The sequence below is a fragment of the Urocampus carinirostris genome, chromosome 17 (assembly GCF_059441175.1).
Source record: "Urocampus carinirostris isolate Australia breed hairy pipefish chromosome 17, RoL_Ucar_1.0, whole genome shotgun sequence".
NCBI lineage: Eukaryota > Metazoa > Chordata > Actinopteri > Syngnathiformes > Syngnathidae > Urocampus > Urocampus carinirostris.
In genome coordinates this window covers 29,510,274-29,527,231 of record NC_142365.1, presented here as the reverse complement: position 1 = coordinate 29,527,231, position 16,958 = coordinate 29,510,274, and positions in this window count along the sequence as shown.

Sequence of the window (16,958 nt, the reverse complement as noted above, 5' to 3'; positions counted from 1 at the left end):
TGGCTTGTGACAACGATTTGGTTAGATATGGGAATTTTTCAGAAAGAAGAATAAATGGGTCGGTAGCTAGCTCTGCTAATGCTATCCTCAGTTTCTCTAAATAATGCTCTTTCTGGTTTCCGACAAGGCGATTCATCTATTCCAGCAGCTGCAAATTATTCGTTTGACTAGTCAACGCCAATAGCTTTTTTGTTGTCGTCAACTGTTTACTGGCTTCACTCATGAGCAGTACTGTTTAATACAGTTTACTGCAGTCCATCATGGCATTGTGACAAGATTAGTTCAAGGTTTTGAAATGGGTCAAGATTCACTTGATACTAAAAAATATGATAAACACCTTTGCCCCCTCCTCACCAGGTTGGGATGAACGCTTTACTGAGTAACGCGTTTCTAGAACGCAATTACTTTTCTCGCGTACTGTAAAGCATTATTGATCAAAATGACTCATCTGTCATTACAACATGGTGCCTTACGCAGCCTCTTATTAATTAATTGAATCCTGTAACGTATAAATACAAAAATGTAAAAATTATTTTTTTGTTTTATTTTAAAGTATTCAACCTTTGGTAATAATTCCGTTTCGCAATTTCAGATAATGATCAAACAATGGCAAGGCATGTAAAGTGAATACCGTATTTTCCGCACTATAAGGCGCACGTAAAAGTCTTAATTTTTTTCAAAAGCTGACCATGCGCCTTATAATACAGTGCGCCTTATATATATGGCTCAACATTAAATCGCAAGGTCTTGCAACTTACGCAACAGCCGCCGACTCGATTTTCCCCCGAACGTGGAGTAGTCCTCGGTGTATGCTGGGATTTATATACCGGCGTTTCATTGGCTAACCAATGTGTCAATCATCATTTGAATCGATCACTATTGGCTAAAGTTATTCGGAGCCTCAGATAGGCTAGAGGGCCGAAACAAACCCTGCAATTGGGCGAAAAAGATGTGTCAATCATCCGTTAAATCGATCACTATTGGCTGAAGTTATTCGGAGCCTCGGATTAGTTAGAGCGCCAAAACAAACCCTGCAATTGGCCGAAAAAGATGTGTCAATCTTCTGTTAAATCGATCGCTATTGGCTGAAGTTATTCTGAGCCTCGGATTGGCTAGAGGGCCAAAACAAACCCTGCAATTGGCCGAAAAAGATGTGTCAATCATCCGTTAAATCGATCGCTATTGGCTGAAGTTATTCGGAGCCTCGGATTGGCTAGATGGCCAAAACAAACCCTGCAATTGGCCGAGTTTAGCAATGGCGTAGCAAGCTTAGCAAGCTTGCTAAAGTACGCCATAAAGAAACATATTTCATTAGTCTGTATTTGTAAATATTTTACTCTCCTGGAATTACTTCACTCACGGTTGTAAGAAGACCATGATTGCGTATCATTATTGAACGTGAGAACTTAGGTGAGCTATGCGGCTTTATATTTTCCCGGTATCTTGTTTTAGAACGATCTTGATGTTGCTGTGATGAGTTGAGTGAATTAAACTCAATTCCAAGTGTTTATTGTCATATGCACAGTAAAGTTGCGAGCGAAAAATAAAATAGAAACTAAGAAATGTTTGGCATTTCTTGAATCCCAAGACTTTAACCTCATCTCTCATCTCATTAGCCGTACCGCTTATCCTCATTAGGGTCGCGGGGGGGCTGGAGCCCATCCCAGCCATCTTCGGGCAGTGGGCATGGGACACCCTGAACTGGTTGCCAGCCAATCGCAGGGCACACGGGGACAGACAACTCATTCGCTCATTCACACCTAGGGACAATTTGGACCAGCCAATTCACCTGAAATGCATGTTTTTGGAATGTGGGAGGAAACCGGAGTGCCCGGAGAAAACCCACGCAAGCACGGGGAGAACATACAAACTCCGCACAGAAAGTCTGGACCTGGATTTGAACCCACGACAGGTTCCCATGACATGAACTGTGCCGCACAAGCGCTAACCACTGCGCCGCCGTGCTGCCCAGACTTTAACCTTCCGACAGATATTTGAAATGATGCATTTGAGTGACATCGTACGGACACCGCATCCGCACGTGTCTACGACACGTATTTGCTTCTTTGCAAGCTTTGGGAATGTTAAGGGGGTAATCAGTTTGACTGAATCATCTGACTGTTTTGTCGACGTTCCAATTGTAGCGCCTTATAATCCGGTGCGCCTTATCTATGAAAGATATAGGACCAAAAACTATTTTTTGGGGGTGCGCCCTATAACCCGGTGCGCCCTATAGTGCGGAAAATACGGTACTTTGTTTTAAGTCAATCACATAGATATGTTATCTGACTGATACTGGTGGAATGTGAGGTTGGGGAGGGGGCGTTGGCTGGCATTTCGCATCAAAGGTTGCTGTGACAACTCCACCAGAGGGGGTCCGCCCCTCCGAGGAGACCGGAACCGAGAACTGGTACTCGTCTCATCTTGCAAGGGCAGTCTGAATTTGGCCAGCAAGAAGGTAAGAGGGGCATATCCTAACAAGAAGAAGTGGACCAAAACCCTGGCTGGTCCTGCTCAAGCCTCAGCTCAACAAGCAGCCAGAGAACCTTTCTAAGTCAGCAGCCAAGCTTGATCAAGCTAGCGGCCAAACCGGTGGGACAAAGCCAGCGACCTCAGAGAAGCCTCAAGCCACCTGCAGTCAACCTCTACTTCAACACCTGTGTTCCCCTCCCCAACTGAATCTCAAGCCTACCGGTATTCCTCATCGGTCTACAGCCGAAGACATAAAGACTGGGCCATCATCTTCATTGAAGCAGAACTTCGCAGAACATCTTGTTGTTACGAGGTATTGGTGTCATGTAAAAGGGGGAATTCTATAAAAATACAGTAACGTAATAATCAATCTAAATGGTGCCAGTTTAAGTTCTCAAATTGTAATTGTCCTTGTTTTATTTTCTTATTATTGATTTGTGTTCTATTCAAACTTCTTCAGTCGATGATTAGTAAAATAGATGTCCATAAATCCAAGTGTGTGTGTGTCTTGATTAAAGTATATTTAACTATCAAAACAGAAAAAAAAAATCACCTATAGTGTGTCTCGCCACCATTCAGAATAACTTAACAAGGTTTTTTTATCCGTTTTCCTTATGTAATGATCTAAAACGTATTTGGTCCTCCAAAAAGTCGAGAAGAGTTTTGAAAAGAATACACTTGGCTCTTCAATTGAATTGGTCAATAAACTGTTGGTTAGAATAATTTATTTACCACCCATATTTGCTACATTAAAGAACAATTATATATGGTTTGGCGCTGCTCATCAGTAAACATCAAGTCTTGTGTGAATGATTTCAGTATGTAATTACCATTATATGGTAGGAGTGCCTTTGATCAGATCACATCAAGGAAACCCTCACTTCCTAATTTTGCTTCTTGTAATCAGTATTAAGAGTGTGTAGGCAGCTACCGAGTAGGCGTAGTAAAGTGCCGTGTGAGAGTAGTTAAGATATGGATAAGTTCAGACATTTTTTTTCTTTTCAGGGACTTTGTCATCGTCGAGGCAAAGAAAAATGGCGGTTCGTGCACCTCTGCAGAAACGCGATCGCCATTGTGACGAAAATCAACATCGGGCGCTGAAATGTTCTTGCAAAGTTCGTGCATTGTTCATGCATAAGTTCAGTCTTCTTGCAATAAAATGTTATGTTGCAAACAAAGTGCCCTTGTGTTTAAAGAAAGCATTTTTTTAAAATTGGATGTGTGGTAAAATATAAGCACTGAAGTGAAAGTTGTCATTGAAATGCATCCTTTCACAAAAAATACATTTTTCTACTTTGAAACGAGTTTTTTCAAGAAGCTGAAAAATGTTTAACTATTGTTTACTAACCAATGGTAAAAGATAGATGCATACTTTCTTTCTAATAAAACATGAGGGTTGAGGCTTTCTTTTGATATGTTCAATGCCTATATGGCTACATAATTCATTTTTGTAGGCCTTCAAAAATAAGTAAAAATGGCAAAAATTGGCTGGCACTGGCTCTTCCCTTTTAAGAGAAACGTCTGGCATTGAATAGGTCAAAAACAGACCATGAATCACAATGACTTCTGGTTACCTACTGTTCCTCCTTCACTTATGATGCAACATACATCCCTATTCCCCCAATGTTAAGAAAGATGGGCATAGCACAACTAAATACAGATATGGAGGTGCCATCCCAAACCCCAGAGTACGACTTTGTCCTCAAGGAGATATTCTACCTACCCTATAAACCTGCATCAAAGCTGTATTTACCACCATAAAATAAAACACTAAAATCAGGGCGTCAATTTACTTGCGCATATTTGGGTGGGTGTCACGAGTAGCGAATGGTAGGCACTGCGTAGGGGAGGGGACATGGCTTATACAGGATCAACAAAATAAATGGGGCATACATGAGCATGAAATCTACAGCAAAAATATGCTAAATTTTTAGATTTTTATCTGTAAAATTATATTTGCTATACAACATGGCTGCCGAAATGAAAAAATAAATAAATAAATAACGCCTTGATAGTACTTACCTACCTTGAGTGTTATAAAGCCCAGAGATGAAATGGATATAGAGCGTCTCGTCTAAGTGTTAGTTCAAAAGCCCTCAAGATTGCACAAGCCAAGATACAGTGCATCCGGAAAGTATTCACAGCACTTCACTTTTTCCACATTTTGTTATGTTACATCCTCATTCCAAATTGTATTAATTTAATCTCTTATCTCAAAATTCTACAAAAAAATACTCCATTATGACAATGTGAAAAAGTTTTTTTTTAACTTTTTTTGAATTTATTAAAAATAGAAAACTAAGAAATCACATTTGCATAAGTATTCACAGCCTTTGTTGATCCACCTTTGGCAGTAAATACAGCCTCAAGTCTTTTTGAATATGATCCCACAAGTTTAGCACACCTATCTTTAGGCAGTTTTGCCCATTCTTCTTTGCAATAAGTCTCAAGCTCAATCAGGTTGGATGGGAGACGTTTGTGCACAGCCATTTTCAGATTTCTCCAGAGATGTTCAATCGGATTCAAGTCTGGACTCTGGCTGGGCCACTCCAGGACATTCACGGAGTGGTTCTGAAGCTAATCTTTTGAGATCTTGGCTGTGTGCTTTGGGTCGTTGTCCTGCTGAAAAATGAACCTTCGTCCCAGCCTGAGGTCAAGAGCGCTCTGGAGCAGGTTTTCATCCAGGATATATCTATATATTGCTGCATTCATTTTTCCTTCTATCCTGACTAGTCTGCCAGTTCCTGCTGCTGAAAACATCCCCACAGCATGATGCTGCCACCCCCATGATTCACTGTAGGGATGAGCGGTGCCTGGTTTCCTCCAAACATGGCGCCTGGCATTCACACCGAAGAGTTCAATCTTTGTCTCATCAGACCAGAGAATTTTGTTTCTCATGGTCTGAGAGTCATTCAGGTGCTTTTTGGCAAATTCCAGACGGGCTTCCATGTTCCTTTTACTAAGGAGTGGCTTTCGTCTGGCCACTCTACCATACAGGCCTGATAGGTGGATTGCTGCAGAGATGGTTGTCCTTCTGGAAGGCTCTCCTCTCTCCACAGAGGAACGCTGGAGCTCTGACAGAGTGACCATCGGGTTCTTGGTCACCTCCCTGACTAATGTCCTTCTTCCCCCATCGCTCAGTTTAGAAGGCCGGCCAGCTCTAGAAAGAGTCCTGGTGGTTCCAAATGTCTTCCATTTACGAATAATGGAGGCCACTGTGCTCATTGGGACCTTCAAAGCAACATAATTTTTTCTGTATCCTTTCCCAGATTTGTGCCTCAAGACAACCCTGTCTCGCAGGTCTACAGACAGTTCTTTTGACTTCATGCTTGGTGTTTGTGCTCTGACATGCACACTCAACTGTGGGACCTTATATAGACAGGTGTGTGCCTTTCCAAATCATGTCCAATCAACTGAATTTACTGCAGGTCGACTCCAATTAAGCTGTAGACAGATCTCAAGGATGATCAGTGGAAAAAAGATGCACCTGAGCTCAATTTTGAGATTCATGGCAAAGGCTGTGAATACTTATGTAAATGTGATTTCTTAGTTTTCTATTTTTAATAAATTTAAAAAAAGTTAAAAAAAAAAAACGTTTTCACATTGTCATAATGGAGTATTTTGTGTAGAATTTTTTGAGATAAGAGATTAAATTAATACAATTTGGAATGAGGCTGTAACATAACAAAATGTGGAAAAAGTGAAGCGCTGTGAATACTTTCCGGATGCACTGTATATAAAGGCCCTTTTGCTTTCACAGGTATGTGTACATGTTTTCTCGTGTTTCTTTTATTATGTGGCTTCTTTAAAGCAGTTTTTGAGGGTCAGCTTCAATTTGAGTATATTGAGTTTATAAATAGATTGTTACTTTCAAGGTAACGCACTACATTTAGGTTTAAGTAATATGGGGGCTAAGGGAATTACTTTTTAAATGATGTAACTAGTCCCTGTAACTTGCTTTTTTAGTAACTAGTAGGCACTACTCCACACGCATTTAAACCAGAATTCATTTGGTGAGGCAGACCCAAAGAAGGGTTTTGGGTCTGGCGAAGCCAATCACAGATAGGCTAGAGTTTAATGCCAGACAATAAACCCATGAGCAGAAGGGGCAGTCTGGGAAGAAACCTAGAGGGCCAGGGGTCAAGGATCTTCAACGGACAAGCCCTTATTTGTCTCATTACTCTCAATTGGGACACCAGGCACAAGAGTCTCAGTAGTGCCTGCTAAAAGTCTGGAATGAGTCCAATCAATCTTAAGTTAATAAAGTCGCGAGCAAGGCAATTCAATGTGATATTAAACGACTATTACCAGAACTGAAAAGTTGGGATGCATGACCCAACATCTACTGCTACTAAAAGAGGAGGAATGCCAGACTGCATAGGTTGGTGGTACGCTTTACATTCAGCAAATCCATTAAGAAATTTGGTGGTAGATCAGAGTTTAAAATACTAAAATCAGGGGGTCAGTTTATTTGCGTGACCTTGCTGCAGTTTTTTTCTGCAACAAGGTCACTGTAAGGATGTTCCTTTATTTTCTGCTGAGGACCAATGTGACAAAGGGTAGCTTTTTGTCTGAGATGTCAAGACACAAGATTTGGCCAAAGGTTTCCTCGAGCATTATCTTAGTTTATGAGATGAGTGGCTAATTTGGGGTTTCCTGGCCTCACAGTTTGGAAACCGAATTATAAATATTGACCCAGTACTTAAAAATAACTTACTTTCCCCTCAAATATGCCACAAGAAAATCTATTTCAATTACATCCTACAACATAGACAAAACATGTACACATCACCTCTCTCAGTTCTTCTGAGTTTTACTTAGATGTCACTTTTAGCTTTTTTATCAACTGATAGACACGATTTTTCTTACTTTGTCAGTGATCGACACTAACGCTTAACCAAGGGTGTTTGTTTTTCTCCGTATTCACTTCCCCCCTCAGAGAAAAATAGTATCTATGCATCTCAGGGTGACAGAATGCTGATAATCCGTGGCAGCTATTCATCCTGCCTCCGCTGCCTCTCCCACTCTGTCCTCATCTATTGACTCGGCCGTGTTGACTCAAACCCGTTAATGCTAGGAATAATAATCCGCCACGTGCGATATTTACTCGCAAGATCAACACTGGGTGTGTTGTCTTGTTCTTCTGTCCTTCTGGCAAATTCATTAGCAAAGCGCAAACAAACCAGAGCACTACCACAGATGCTTCGTGATATTTTCTGAGGGGACACTTTGAATGAACATTTTATTTGTATGTGTTATTCTCAGTGGCAGCTGAAGACCATATTTTACATGAAGAATATCAACTTTGCACATATAAGGCTATTTTTCGTACAAATTGCTTTTCACAAGTTCAACCTCATATCAAGGCCTTCAAAGTCATGTCATTCGGTTACCTCAAAACCAAAGCTGTGCAGTCCTTGGGGGCTAACTGTAGTCGTTAGGGGTCCAGCCTGCGGGTTGTAAGTTTATCATGGCTATCTGTGGTCTTATTCATTTTCATATCATTACAATTTAAAAATAATAAAGGAACTCGAAATTGATCAAAAAATTGACGCCGTTTCTAATATTTTCAAATGCACAATTAACTTTTAGATAACTAAGATTAATTGCGATAAACTATTCTAATTGCTTGACAGCACTAATGTATATTACAAGTTTTGGGAATAACGCTGATATGTATAACGCTGTAATAAAAAACTTTTGCCATAGAGTAATTCAGTTACTAACTCAGTTACAGTACCTTGTGGAAGAAGTAGTGAGTAACTATAACATGCCCAACACTGATAGTGACATTATAAGGTCAAGTTATCCTGCTGATTCTGCTAGCGTTATGTATTCATTATTTATTTGAACATTTATTTTTTTTATAATGTGAAGGTGGAGTAAGGCGGTGTACATGCTCACGCTTCATTAATGTCATTTTATTATTCATGGTGTGATGAGAAGGGGGTGAAAATACAGCAGGAAGTCAAGCTGTTCTGACCTTCACACAAAATGGTCGGCAGGAAATGATTACCCTGAGCCAAAGAGCCTGCGAGGTTATGGATGAGTTTTTGCTTCCAGGAAAAGTGGCTTAGCATACAACATTTATCAATTTAAATGAAATGTCAAAAAGTAGCTTGACACATTGAACACCTGCATGCATTTGTGGATTAATTTCAAGCTGCGTCAGCGCTTGCTCTGTGAACTTTACTAAATTAAAAAATGGAGTAGATGCCAAAAAAATGTTGACTAAACTTTCACCTCAAGAAATTGACTTAGATGTTATTTAATAAAAAAAAACAAACACAGAGCCAATTACATGTAAACAACAAGAATATTTGGGGACAACTCCTGATTTTCCGAACTAAAAGGCACACCTGAAAACCCCAAATTGGCCCAAAATTTGAAAGTGCACAAAGTAGCACAGCCAGAGGAAAAGCAATAAAGAAAACTGACAGTTGATTTATAATTATTCAATCACTATTGATGGAAAATATATAACTAATATCTCATTATTCAGATATATTTTAAGCCAGCAGAGTAGGCCTTGTGGACCCTAACGGGCCACCACTGTCATAATGTTAATTCATGTTCGATGAATAAAATTATTTTAATTGAACTGTATTTTTAATGCAACCTTAACTTGTACTGTCGTTTAAATTCCATGCACCTCTATCCATTCATTATCTACACCGCTTATCCTCAGTAGGGTCGCATTGGTGCTGGAGACCGCCCTAGCTATCTTTGAGCAGTGGCCAGGAGACACCCTGAACAGGTTGCCAGACAGTCGCAGGGCACACAGGGACTCGCTCTTTCACACCTAGCGACAAGTTGGACCGGCCAATTAACCTTAAATGCATGTTTTTGAAAAGTGAGAGGAAACTGGAGTGCACAGAGGTAACCCACAAGCACGGGGAGAACATGCAAACTCCACACAGAAAGGTTCGATCTCATGACTTCAGAACTGTGCCGCACACGCGCTAACCCCTGCGCTGCCTCCATGCACCTAAAACATGAAAATATGTATCACATGAGACTATTTTTTGGGGGTCTGCCTTAAAATCCGGTGCATCTTATAGTGCAGAAAATATGGAAGCTATGATTCCTACTTGGTCTGTATTAACATGTTAAGACATATTCTCACTTTTATTTTACATCTTTGCCTCAATATATGGCCAAACTCCAGGAGTGGGTGGATCGATCCAATTATCAATATTAAACAAGTACTTGGATCATATCAATTGTCCTGGTATTGATACTTCAATCCTCCACTCGTTTCCAGGGCTTCTACATGTAGCTGGCACAGTCCTTGTCTCTCTCACCAAGCCCCTAAGCCACCCTCTTAGTTTACACACGTTTGTAAAATTGACAGGCACATGTTTAGCACTGCTCCCTACCTGACCTGCTGCTGTATCTTGCCTGCAAAGCATAAGGGAGAGCCATTTCTTTGTACACACCCTTATCAGAAGCTAACTGTGAAAAAGGCAAACAGGAAGTGCTGCGTAGTGTTCTCTTTTTTCAACACCAGAAAAGAACAATCCCAGGTGTCATTTTTGAGGTGAACTTGTCTGCTACTGTGGCAAATTTACATAAACAGATGAAAAAAAGTTCTACTTGCACTCTCTGATTTCATTTTCAAAATATTGTGCAATGGAATAGTTGACATGGTGACATTGTTTAAATTTGTTCTTTTATTACGTTGCTGTTTTTTTTCTGGCTCTCTTGGCTTTTGATCTGAAACAGTTGTAATAGAAATATTGTTTTTTTTTTTTTTATTGTTAAGTTTTCATAGTAGATGATGGACCCATGTGCGGGAGGCTTTATTAGAGTCTGACACAACTCACAAACCTGTACCAAATTATCCAGAACCCATTTTGTTGAGCGAACTTTGTTTGGGCCGTTGTCATTACATTTCAACTCTACACCAGGTTTATTTGTTTGTTTGTGGTGTTTCTTAGTTACTTTCCTCATTGCAGTTTCAGTTTCCAATTTCGGACTTGTCTGGTCTGGTATGGTTTTGGTTTTTGCTCTCTTGGTCCGACATTTTGTTTGTTATTTTGGTCGATGTATTGTTAATAAATAATGTCCTTGTTTTGAGCACCCCTGTCTCCAATTCGTGCCTCCGCCACATTGGTCCATCCTTTACCACAAAATCTTGACTGTTAAAGTTTGATTTGTAGTTATTTATTAAAACAATGAAAATGTTTATGGCCTCAAATCTTTGTTCTGTGTTTATTGCATGTACAAATTAATTAATTTTCAGGAAAAGAGGTATTGTTATACGATGGGTAATGATCGTTACTACCATGCATTTACTAGGATTGGATTGAGACTACAGTCAAATTCCTAGTACTGCCAAGACCTACCAAACTCTTTGGAATATATTTTTCTACCTCATATACTGTACCAGGTGTGTCCTGAGCCTTTCAATTAGTTTTTTTCTTCGTATTGTTATTGCATCATTTTTATCCTTGAGTACCCAGAACAAATTGCAATTACAGGCACTAAGTAACACCTTTCCTGCAGCCCTCTTGCAACAACCAAAATTACGTTCCCATGGAAACCACATCAATAAACATCACAGCTATGACCACGATATAAATAGGCATGCGGCATGTGTCGCTCCAGCTGATTTTCCTTAATGTTTGCTGCTCTGCTTTGATTAGCGGACCGTCGCAGTTGATTAAATACGTCGCTAGGCACGAAGTGACAAATTGAACACGTTTGCTAAACATTCCGTCTCATATCGCATTTGCTGATTTTGCTTTCGAAGTCAGAGGACCGTTTTTATGATTTTTCTTCAAGAAGCAGTCATCGTGTCTTCGAAAAAAGTTTAGAAATGGTGGTTCATTTATTGCAGTTGTTTAAGTAGACTGTCAAAGACAAAGAAAATTGAAAAAAAAATGTAGCACTTGACAAAGACAAATGTGCTACATCCATTGCAAAAAAATAAAAGAAATACAATACAAATACAAAAGTACTCATCCTCATCCACCCGTCTGCACCTACGAAAAAAAATCCTGATAAAAAAAAAAAAAACTTTTGGACAAAACTTTTGTGCTTTGTAAACTCATCAGTGTTGGGACACACATGTTAAAAAGGAACACATTCCTGGAATGCAATTACCTTTGTCGGTAACGAGTACAGTAAGGCGTTATTAATAATATACTGCAATTCTTTGTGCGTTGCTCTGCTACCACTACATATAAAAAGGGGATTATGAATTACAAGACCTGTGATCACCAACTGTTCCTCCTATCATGACGTATCACGACTTAGTGTACAACCCTCAATCCGCCAACAACACCTAATTAGGTTAGGCGTGTTTATATTTACCCCAAAAAACAACAACTGAATACAGGTGTGGTGGCGCCGTTCAAGTACCGAGTAAGTGGACGCTGATTTTCTCCTCATGGAGATATTCTCCCGAAAACATATAGTCACATCTAAGCTATATTTGACTGTTCCCGAATCCTTCAACTGCCTGGGTCATCATGGCACCAATGAAGATGCAACTCTGGACAACTTTCTCCGCCTATGACAATTCCTGGCCTGGTTTTGGGTCATAGCGAAGTATGCACCAGTCCATTCCTTAATGTGATCAGCAGAGTTCTTTTCCACTCCCTTGGACTGTGCCCTGGAAAATGATTTTGGCTAGTCCTGATGATCTTGTGACGTGACCATACCACTGAAGTTTTCCGTTGACAATAGTACTTTGTAGGGTCCAATGTGCGGTCTGATGGTGTTGTGCACTGTTTCATTTGTCATATTGGGGTACGTAGCTGATGCTTAGAAGTTTCCTATAGCATCACATCTCCATAGCATGGATATTTCTATACAGATTAGATGTGAGAGTAAATTTCTTGCAATAGAGGAAGATGGAAGTAACCAGTGCTTGCAAGGCTGTGATCTTTGATTTCACAGATATGTTCTTGTCCCACCAGACGGGTTGAGGTCTGACAAGTGCGGGTGTGGTTTGAGCCATGATATTTGGTTCTGACCCCTCTTCTGATATGAAAGCTCCAAGATTTTTAAATTTTTAAAATCTTATACAGGAACAAATAAATCAATGATGATGTTGTTTGGATTTATTTTCATTTTATTTCTGTCGCATTTTATGTTAGTTTTGCCGGAGATCAAAGCCAGGAGAGAAAGCTTACCACGTGTTGTGAGTCATAATTTTATTCATATTTAGTTTCTTTTGTCTTCTATTAGCATATTTAGTATTGGAGTAATCCAAAAGTAATTGAAAGTAATCAAGGTAAAGTAACCCCACCCAACCCTGGAAATATTCTACTTTTGGGTGTCAGTTATCTGGGGAGTTACTGAATTACTTTTTAACTTTACCCAATTACTGTTGACCAGAAACGCGACCAACACTGAAATTCACCCTTTTGAAAGTGTCCCTTATTACTTTCTAGTTGTAAAGAAATGCTAGCCTTTCATGTAACATCACTTTGAGGAAATATCTCTTCATCACACTTGGCATTTGCTGGGTTTATAAAAATAATTGAAAATGGTATGAACAAAAATGCCAAATCATTTGGTCTAACAAAAGTCTGCTAGCCCAATGATCAACAACGTGGACCAGTAGCGAGCTGTGAATCATTTAATGCCGGGTACACTGAAAAAAAAAATAGGTTCACTTTTTTTTTTTTTGTTTTGCTTATTATTGTTCTCCTGACACTGCTAGGGTCACACCCAACTTGAATGTAGTGTTGAGGTGGTGCTTTGAATTAGTATTAGTCTGATTCGCCTGCGTGGGCGCAGTTACCTTTCGGCATCCCTGCCCATGGAAGATGTAGTGAGGGATGAATCTAACCAAATTTCTGAGCTTATAGCCAATCAGTTTAGAGAATGGTCAACTGCAGCCTACTATGTTGTGTTGCAAAGATAGTAAACACAATTTTGGCTATGAGTTTGAGGATGCATGGTCCCAGGACCACGTTTTTTTCGTGAGTTTGTATATTTGATTACTATGTACAAGGATCAACGTGACATTTCGTATAAAATGTTGTGACAGCGACCAGAGTGTGTTGAAGTGAGTTGGCGCATAGGATTACATGTCATGTAATTTTGGTACAATTTTACGAGTACAGGCGGCACAGCGGCCGGGTGGTAAGGGCACAGCCCCAAGGTGCGGAGGGGTTCAGTCCATTCCTTCAAGCACTCCGGTTACCTCTTACATTCTGAAAACATGCATGGCAGGTTAATTGGCAGGTCCAAGTTGTCCTTATGTGTGAATGAGCGAGGGAATTATCTGTCTCTTTGTGCCCTGCGATTGGCTGGCAACGAGTTTAGCGTGTCCCCTTCCCACTGCCCAAAGACACCTGGGATAGGCTCTGGCTCCCTGCAACCCCACTGCGGATGAGCGGTGCAGTAAATGGATCGATGGATGGATGGATTATATAATGGTGTGTATATGATAGCAAATCCCATTGGCTTTTATTTCCTGCTCACGCTCAGGTGAACCCTGCCCTCCACCTGGAAGCCGACTCACGACGTACTTTCTGCTGATTGGTCTTTCATGTTCATACTTAAGCTCAGGTAAAGGACAAACCAGGTAAACACAGCACGCGGAAGACTTTGCTGGACTTAATCTCGCCCCCGCGGCCCAAGTGAGGATAAGCACCGCAGAAAATGGATGGTTGGAAGGGTTACGAGGACATCCAAATTTTGTGGATGATAAGAGTTTAAAACACAATCCGTGAAAACCGAGGGATCACTTCTCATCTTATTCACATGAAGGCAACACTAATGTCAAATGTCAGTAAATAGATGGAATTAGCAGTCTGTTACCCAATTGGTAAAATAAGGGTCAAATTAAATTAAAAATATATATATCTTACAATACATAGGCCTTTACCTCGAACAACCTTATATGCTAACTCCGAGTTACATGTTTACTTTTTGTGAGGACAGTTTTGGAGTCCAGTACTTGCAATGTCAAGAATGTTGATTTGACCTCCGACAACTTTGAAAGCAGTCTCAACAGTGGCCTTGCATATAAAGAGGAAAATAATACCTGATCATCTAAGGAGTTGAGGAAAACTGCTGACACAAATTCACTATTGGCTATCAAACCACTTCCCAAAAGAAAATAAATAAATACATAAATAAACAAATAAACAGATAAAATATACAAAAATAAATAAACCCAACTAAAAATGTTTTTTTTACATCCACCAATATTTCATTTACTTCCAAAATAAGATCCGTACTGTTCGGTCCATCATTTTTGTTATGTTATATTCTATGATGATTCAGATCGATAGTTATGAGAAAGGTGGTGTTAAATAAAAATATTTCACAGTTATTGGTCGGATAACCGTAAAAACCAATTGATAATTGCCCATTTGGAACCACGCTTCAATATTTTGTTGTAGATGTAGAGACAAACAAATACATACATATATGATTAATATCGATTCATATTTTTATTTGTGGGATTTTATTGTCTTTAACACAATGCAAAAATTGTTCAACCCTTTGGCAGCCTTTTTTATTATTTCAAGCAGAATTGTTCTCATCTCATCTCATTAGCCGTACCACTTATCCTCATCAGGGTCGCGGGGGTGCTGGAGCCCATTCCAGCCATCTCCAGGCAGTGGGCAGGGGACACCCTGAACTGGTTGCCAGCCAATCGCAGGGCACACAGGGACAGACAACTCATTCGCTCATTCACACCTAGGGACAATTTGGACCGGCCAATTCACCTGAAATGCATGTTTTTTGGAACGTGGGAGGAAACCAGAGTGCCCGGAGGAAACCCACGCAAGCACGGGGAGAACATACAAACTCTGCACAGGAAGTCTGGAGCTGGATTTGAACTCACGACAGGTTCCCATGACATGAATTGTGCCGCACAAGCGCTAACCACTGCCCCGCCGTGCTGCCCACTGCGCTGTTCTTTTTTTCTTATTTTTGTCGTAGAACGATAAAAGAAATATATGATTGAATAAGTAACATAGACATAGATATATCCCGTAAGACCGAGGATTTCTCTTTTTTTCAATTAAAATGGGCAAATAAAATAAATAAATACAAAACAAATTAAAATGTGCAAAATTACCTGATGTAGCTGAAGATTGTGGATTTTACTTATTTTAAGTTTTTATGATTAATGAAAGGAAATGAAATGATTTGCACTTATATAGCGCTTTTCAAGTCAATGACTTCCCAAAGCGCTTTACATTGTGCTTCACATTACCCAATAGCGGCCGTGATCTGTGCAGCCATGTAAGGCGCTAACCTGCTTATTGGGGGTAATTGGGGGTTCAATGTCTTACCCAAGTTACATATTGAATGAAGTAACTAGTAACTGTAACTACTGTTTGTCAATAAAGTGCCCAACACTGATCACAAATATTTGAATCTAGCTTTTAAATGTGGGCCAACGCTTCAGAGAGTATTCGTAACATTATCTTCAAACCGAATTTTCATGTCACTATGGGGATTTTGTCAGGATTATCTAATGATCACTCAGATCTGAGGATGTAGCATATCTTTGCCGTATTGTAGCGCTGGAGAAAATCACAGGTATTTGTTCCAGTTACATCACAACACAAAATATGCTTCAGGGAAGAGGATAGGGGGTGGCTACATGAAAAAAGACAAGCTTCTTCTAGGGTATTGTCTTATCGCTTCACAAAGTCGACTGGTGTAGTGAACCTTTTAGCGGGGAAGCACTGATAACACCAGGGAGCTTGTGGAGAAAGCCACTTTCAGCGGTTATGTTCTTCCCCCTGCAGCAAGCGACGTCCTTCACCCAAACTATCAGATATCTGCAACCGCAGGGGGAAAAAGAGAGAAAGGCAAAAGCGTACTATCGTGGTGGAAACGGTGCGTGTCCGTGCCGACGGCGGCAACTAGGAACTGGTTGGATGCTAAAATAAAAAGATGAGACACTTTGAAAATAACGCCTTTGGGAATGGATGCTGCAACTGAATTATTTTCTGTCCCAAATCCCAAATTCAGCCAAGCATGTCTTGATTAACTTTAACTCATTTAATGCCAGACATTTTACTCAAATGGAAAGTGCTGGTGAGAGCTAAATTTTGCCATTTTGACTTGTTTTTAATGTGCTACAAGAAATGTAGTTACCGTTTTTTCCTGACTATAAGTTACAGTTCTTTTCATAGTTTTGCCAGGGCTGCGACTTATTCTCCAGTGAGGCTTTTATGTGAAACGATCAACACCTGATTATATTATTGAGTTTTACCTGGACAAATATTATCTCACGTGTTATTATCAGACCGAAACGCAAGAGGATGCTTTCGGACTGTGTTGATAATTTCAACCCTGCCTGTTATAAGTGGACATTTTACGAAACTGAAAGAGGAAGTAGCTTATCGTTCCAAGCAGGGGTCATCAGTAATTGATTTTTGGAAAAAAAATTAATATTTAAGTGCGAAAAAATTAAAATTAATTTTTTTGCGGCAAGGCCAATTAATGGGTATTTATTGGATTTCTAGCCATTAATTGGTAATTTAATGGTATACTAG